The sequence below is a fragment of the Parasteatoda tepidariorum genome, chromosome 2 (genome assembly GCF_043381705.1).
Source record: "Parasteatoda tepidariorum isolate YZ-2023 chromosome 2, CAS_Ptep_4.0, whole genome shotgun sequence".
In the NCBI taxonomy this organism is placed as follows: Eukaryota; Metazoa; Arthropoda; class Arachnida; order Araneae; family Theridiidae; genus Parasteatoda; species Parasteatoda tepidariorum.
Window position 1 is genome coordinate 13,512,148 of NC_092205.1, and position 7,817 is coordinate 13,519,964.

The 7,817-nt window shown below is 28.1% G+C and overlaps 1 long non-coding RNA gene across 1 annotated transcript in view; it reads right to left on the minus strand.

The window, feature by feature from the left end:
- LOC122271104 (uncharacterized) overlaps window positions 1-6,351 on the minus strand; it is a 14,132-nt gene extending 7,781 nt beyond the window's left edge. Inside the window, exon 1 of the long non-coding RNA XR_006226166.2 lies at window positions 6,171-6,351. This is a non-coding gene — a long non-coding RNA (uncharacterized lncRNA). The remainder of the gene's footprint in view (window positions 1-6,170) is intronic.
- Between the last annotated feature and the right edge of the window lie 1,466 nt (window positions 6,352-7,817).

Here is a 7,817-nt window from a genome sequence, read left to right on the forward strand (position 1 = left end):
ATTGCTAAGTCAGGAAATCGATAATTTTAATTTCACTTTTTACTTATTTCGCTACATCTTAAAAACTTTTAAGTGAGATACGACAATTCGTGTCATTGTCGTGGCCTCTACGTAAAGCTTCGATTCTCTCACTAATCAACTGGGGTGAACAGCTGACGTGTTTAGAGTATTCTATTGTGGTACCGAAGGTTCTTGGCTCGAATCCTGCCGTCTGCCAATAAGCATCTCTCGCTCACAATTGCGAATGCATCTTGCTGAAAAATAAGCGAATGATGTTTCAATTTTGAATGCGTGGAATTTTTAAATTCGACAACTGCTTATTTTTACTCAATTCTGAGAAGCCCTATTTTACAGCGAAGTGATTTACTAAGTTTCGACAGCTCTTTTGTCACTTATTAGCCAAATTTTTAATTTGTGTCCTCTATATTATTTTTTGACAAGGATGCTTAAAAATATTTTTTCAGTATGATCATATCGGAGCACCCGGTTAAAAGTAGTCTGTGCAATAATATTTTATTTTATATCCGTCTTTGAACAAGCGACCCAATTTCGGGGTTTACGACAACTAATATTCTACTCCTTAGCCTTATAATTTTGATCCAATCCAGAAGACATAGAAACTTCTGTATCAGTACCCCCAGAGGTATTGATTTATTATGGAAACATGGAGGACTTTGCAACTCGACAAATTTAATGTGCATCACTCACCATTTACTACACGGGGAGCATTCGACCGGCGGGGATCGAACCCACGAACTCTTGGACACAGGTCCATCGCCCTACCGACCAGGCTATCTCAGCCTGTGCAATAATATTAATTCGAATCATTGTTTTTAAATATGAATACAAAATTAAAATACCTATGTGCTAAATTATGCGTAGCTAATATAAAGAAAATATACCCATGCTTCTTTAGCCAGCAGTGCCCTCTATGCTAAATATTAAATTTGCACAAAATTGTTGACACAGTTTTGCGAAAAGAAAAAGAGTTAGTGATCTATTTTTTAATTCATGATAAAATATTCGAATCCTGCATTGTATGGGGTCTTAATAAGATTCAAAAATCGAGAAGTATATATTAATTTTACTTATTTTCATCTAAAAGTGAAAACGTTTTGCCAAATGCATGATTTAAAAAAAATTTATATTTAAACTTTTAATATTTGAGCCATTTAGCCACTTTAAAAAAAAAAAACAATTTTTGCGGGGTATAGCTACTGGCCAAAACTAAGGCTTTGCTTGAAGTTTTAGGCACTCAAACTATATTTTATTTATTTATTTATCTATTATATTTTTTATCAATATTTTTTTCTTCATTATTTATTAATTATTTTATTTTGGCGAAACAGTTTAGAAGAACACCCGCAATCACTATTATTTCATTTAAAAAAGAAATGAAAAATTTAAGATTCTTTATAAACATTCCAAATAACACAGAGTTATTATATAAATGCATTTAAAAACCATCAAATAAAGCATCTATCATTTATCAACTAACAATAAAACATCTATCAAATAAAAAGTTATGGTTACTTAAACATCAATGAAAGAATAAAAAAATTACATTTAATTTATTAAATCATTAATTTTTGTAAATTTTATCAAATACGTGCTTCATTAAGCAATAAGCTTTAGTGATAAATGTTTATAAAATTCGCAAAAAAAAAAAAAAGTGTATATATAAACATCGTAAAGATGGTTATTTCTCGACAATTTACTTCGAGCTATAAAATCTAATCCAACTTCCTTTAAACTCTAAAAATCACTCCAGATGAGGCATTTATTTCCACCGTTAACCATTCCAGCTTCTGCACACGGCAAATCCTTCTGCAGAGCTTTAAAAAAATATATAAGACACACTCGTAAAAACAGTTTAGCTCTTGACCTCTCCCGGATACATCCTGGCGCCTTTAAATGATCCTTTAACATACGAGGGATCAGAGTTGGACGATGGTCAGTTGGCCACGACCAATTACCCGAAGAAGGTCAATTCCTGGTCGGATTTCTATTTGTCTTGATGAATCTTCCATCCAGGACAATAAAAAGCGCTAGATTAAAGGATCTATGTTTGAGATTTTGTTAGACTGCAATAAAATAGTACCTCTCCCCCTCTTCTTGTCTAGTACTGCAGCCTGGATTAAGTGCTGGGTCACTTGTTATCTAGAGATGTTATAGGGTAGAAGAGAGAGAGAGCTTTTGCCCTGTTTTCAGAAGCACTGGAGTAGAAAAAAGCCCTAGAGATTCTTCAATCGGTTTAGGGCGATTGTATCTGATATCTGCCGATGCTTAATCTAGATACAAACAATCTAGACTATAATGTTCGCGAACTTCTTCATTATTAGGAAGCTGGGTGAATTACAAAATAATTAAAATATGAATTTCGTAAACGTTTTTTTTTTTTACTTTTATGTTTATACGTTTTTATAAATAAATATAAAACCTGTAATTTACGTCTTATCCGTTTCGATTTTTATGTCATATTTCTCCATACTTTTACGAGTGAAAACCAGGGCATTAATAGAAATAGTGCTATAAATTGTTACAAAATGCTTTAGAAATGATGATGTAGAAAATTATGCTGTTTTGTTTTTAATTTTTATGTTTTATTTCAGCTACGAAACGTTGTCAATAAAATTTCAGTCTCATTCTATGTTTACGACTCTTTTCAATAAAATCCTTCTTAAATAACGGACAACAGAAAGCGAGTCATGAGTTTAAATTTAAGTTTATAGCACGTTAGTTAATAATTTGTTATAAAAATATTAAATATTAAAAAATACGTTTTCATCCCTTAAAAAAAACTAGAATGCAATTCATAGAAAATAAAAATATAAATTTGTATTCAAATTATATAATTTCTATAAAAATATATATTTTAGTTGTGTAATATTAAAGTCAATTGTGCTTAGTTGTGTAAAACATTTTATGACAGTTAAAAACTGTATTTTTTTAAGCACAAGAAATTTATTTAAGTGATATTATATAGTTATTATTTATTAATATTCCATATTTAGGTTTATGCTATTCTTAACTTTCAAATATGACCCGAAAGAGAAGGCTTAAGGGAATAAAAAAATTTTTAAGACCGTCTTTAATAGTCTATATGAATAAAAAAATATACTTAAATTTAAATTCCGAGTTTTAAAACTATGTACCTGTAATGCATTCTAAACTTTTTAATATAATCGGTTGCTTTTAAATAAAGGACTGAAAGACAACTGAAACAATGAAATAAATTGCAAGCCTATGATTTGAATGGAGATCTACAATCAAATTTAAATTCTTAATTTTAAAACTATATACTTTTAATGCCTCCTAAATTTTTGAATATGATCTGCTGTTCTTAAATAAAGGACTGAAAGAAAACGGAAACATAAAAAAAGAAAAGAAAAATAGGCCTATCATACGAATAGAGGTATATACTAAAATTTATATTCTTAATTTTGAAACTATATGAATTTAATGTATTCGAAACTTTTAAATATGCTCTATTGTCTTTCAACTAAAAGCGAACTAAAACATAAGAAAAAATTGAAGCCTATGATTCGAGATGCATACTCAAATTTTAATTCTTAATTTTTAAACTATATAACTTTAACACGCATTCTGAACTTTTAAATATGGTCTGTTGTTTTTCAATAAAAAACTGAAAGAGAACTAAAACATTGAAGAAAAAAATTTGAGCCTATAATATGAGCCAAGATGTATACCCAAATTTAAATTCCTAATTTTATAACCTTTGATGTATTTAAAATTTTTAAGCATGAAGTGTTGTTTTTTAAATAAAGGATTAAAATATAACTAAAATATTGAAAACTATAATTTATTTAAGCCTATTTGTATCTTTATCTAGAATCAAATTTGAATTCCAAATTCTAAAACTTTACATTATTTATGTATTCTGAACTTTTAAATTTTATTTTTAAATGGAGCACTAAATCAAAACCAAAAAAGGACTCTGATAACTGTCTTTCGACAGAGATGGAATTTAAATTACAAATTTTATAACTTTAAAATTTTATACTTAAAAAAGAACTCAAAAATTTTGAAAGCTATCTTTTGACTTAGATATTATATATATCGGGTTAACCACCTAAATGTAAGTATCAATTTTAATAAATTTATGCAATTTGTTGAAATGTTATTTTAGTGATCTATTGTCAATAAATAGATCATCTAAATTCATCAGCTGATGGAGAGTCGGAGACAACAAAAACTATGTTTAAGCGTGTATGTATGCCATACACTCAATTAGAAACAACTCAGAATTACACACTCTATTCCAGTGGCGTACGCAAGGAAGGGCTTTAGGGNAAAATTGTCTAGTTGTTAGGGAAATAATAGTGCTTTATTACATACTCGAATTTCTTTTAGTAGTTTCAGAAAATTATAAACACCCCCCTTGAAAAAATTCTGCGTACGCCACTGCTCTATTCAAACTTTTTAACTCTATACTATTAATCTATTCTAAACTTTTAAATCGAGTCTGTTCCTTTTAAATAGAGAGTCGAAAAAGAATCAAAAAGTCTGTATTGAGGATTTTAGCATCCTTAGAACGGCAACATCATTTTCTAAGGCTTCAGATTTAAAAGCTGGCGAATTGTCTGCTGGGTGTGAAAATTTGATGTACCCTCGGGAAGAGAGTGAAATAAGAAGAGAAAAAATCAATGTGTCAATGAAACCCCCCAAAAGTGAGAACAATCCACTATGAGGCAACTGGGGTTAAAAAAGAAATTGATATTTTTCTGGTACACTTATTAGGTTATAATTATTTTTGTTAAAACCGAAATCTCATAATGTTAACGTATACCAAAATTTTGTCTTTTTATTAGTTTTAAATCTAGCAAAACTCAGCTGCTTTAGAGTAATTTATTACATAGAGAGTATTTTAATGAGTTTAGATTTTCTATACAGTAAAAATTCAAAGTTGAACATTAAGAAATTATTTTAAAAATCAGTTATATTTATAAATTCGTTAGCAAAAGTAATTGTGTGTGTTTTTTTTCCATTAGTATAAGTAAAATTACTAAGAATTGTTGTATCAAATTTATTTCTAGCTGAAAAATACGTTTAAGTAACCTGTTTTATTTTAAAAGTAATAATTCTTTTTTTTTTCAAAAAGTATAATAACACTTCATTTAAAAAAGAGCACGTCAAAATTTCTTTTTAAATGATTCCATAAATATTAGATTTTTTAAAATCATTTTCCTGTGAATTAAAATATTTTGTTTGAAAACATTTGTTGAGTTAATTAAAAATATATTATTAATATATAATGTGATTTTCTAAATGAATTTTCCCAGTTTCAAACTAATATACTGAAATGCAAAGTTTAAAAATCAGTTATTACATATTCGTGGTGGAAAAATTAAGAAAAAAAAACCACTTTGTTCCTATGTTTTTACGTGAAGATAAGCTCAGTATTTTACTTTTTATATTAAATTAGATAAAATTAACTTTCAAATTTTACTTAACTTGCAAATAATATCGAAGAAATCTATATAATATAATTCATTAAACAAGGCATACATATCAAAATTTCTTTTGCGTGTAGATAACTTTAAATTAGAAATTTGTGTGACAGGAAATATGATTTAAAGATTGATAATTCGATTTTTTAAGGGTAAATTTCATTTAACCAACTAACAAAAACTATAAAAATGGCAAAGTATTGCGAAAGGACTCACTAAATTGCAAATTTTAATTCTTTTTTTCCTTCATACATTGCTTTTTTTTTTCTAGCAAGTTTTTGAAAAACTCCTTCAAAAAATTAAAAACATTTTTTCTTCCTGCCAAATATTTTATTTATACTAAAATATCTCCATTATTCATTTCAATTTAAACTAATAATTGCTTTCATATCTAACTACAATCAATTAATATATAGCACAACATCAATTTACATCAATTAATATATAGTATGCACTTAAACTATGATAAGTTAAATATAAAAAAGTCTTCTTTTATTTTAAATTTATAATAATTTGTTTATTAATTTAAAGATAGATGACCATAGTTTTTTCAAATAAAAATATTAAGAATCGAGACACAATAAGCGCTTAAGTATATTTTAAAATCTTATGCACTTACTGAATATATTTTAAACATAAAAAATGATGAAATGTTGTAAACAAACAATGAAAAGCATTGTTTGGAGAAAAAAAACTTACAACTGGATTTCTCTTTAATGTCGAGGGGAGATGACCATCCAATGAGTAAAGGAACAATTAAATTGAAATATGGAGAATAAATCGGAGAATATGAAGGGTTCAATCGAATAGGTTATCGCTGGGACCTCTGTCGCCGAGGAGAATAAAAAAGCCATAGTTTCAGTGCCTTACACTTAAAGCAATGCGATAAGTTTAAACTATTTAAATAATCTTGCCATGAAGACAGACAAATAGCATAAATATATTTTAAGTTTTCAAACTTTTTTAAAAATCGCCAATTTGGCGACATTTTTCCACCTAGATGTAAATTTTTAAAATCACTGCCTTATTATCAGTTTTTGCAAATTTTTATGATCCCAAGTAAAGCAGTATTGGAGTAAGTTTTTAAATATTAAAAATTAGACCTTAAACGCTTTTTATTTTCATTTTTGTACAGTAAATATTGGACTATATATGTGCCTTGTTGATCCAGCTAGTTGAAATAAAATATAAAATACACATTTAAAAACAACGAAATACTTAATTCACGAAAAATATTAGACCCCTAATTAAAATAAACATTAAGATTTTATCTACATTTTTCTGTCATCAAAAGCAATATTTTATCCAAATTGATAAACAAGTCAAACTGTTTCCTGTGAAACTACAACTTCAGTAATGTGTTAAAAAAATATCGGAGTTATTTAAACCGATCTTCTCTTCTCTATGACCATTTATCTTCAAATTACTCTGCAATATTTATTCAGAAAATACAATTGTTCAGATTAATGAGATATAATCCTTTCGTCTTCTCTTGCGTCTTGCATTTGTATCTAGTTCTTCAGCATATCATATTATTTATTGCTTTTCTTAAACTACAAACTGATATCGAACACCTGAAACCATTTCTTGTTCAGTTCTGACTTATTTGAACTGTTCAGAAACTATTGAATAATCTAAAAATTCAAGTTTTAATTACGAATAAAATTCTGAAAATGTGAACAAATATAAAACAGATGCAAATGCAACCATAACTTGTTCAGCAATACTTGTAAATTTTGAAGAAAAGAATGCGTTCTCTGTGTTTTGAGGGAAAATGCTGATGTTTATGAAGAAAAAAAAATGAGAAGCAATTACAGGGGTTGGCGAGAAGAGCAAGTAGGGAATAGAGCCTCCCAGTTAATTAAAAAGTACCTGGAATAAAACTCAAAACAAAATAGAGAAAAATTGTTTTCCGACCAAAATAAAGGTAAGGTAAATCGACAGTAAATTGGAATATCTTAACCCTTCTCATTGAAACAAACTATGGGTAGAGGAACAGAGAAGGCTGGAAAAAAATAGTTCCTATCTTTTGGATAAAAGAGTTCATTACTGGAAGCTCAGAATTCACGACTAGTATGTCTGGACAGAAAAAACAATGGAGAAAAGAAGTTATCGCAAATGTAACAATTATGGCTACTTAATGGAATCCTAAGGTAAGTTTATACCACTCCATTTCGGTTGCAGTTACTAATGGTGTATGTCTTTGTACTGTAAATAAGTTTTTCCGAATAATTCTCCACGTAAAATATTATATCATATCACGACGTCACATTGTAAATTTTATACATGTAAAATACTACCTCTTTAACAAAATAAATAAAGCGAAGTGGAAAAAAAGCTATCGCG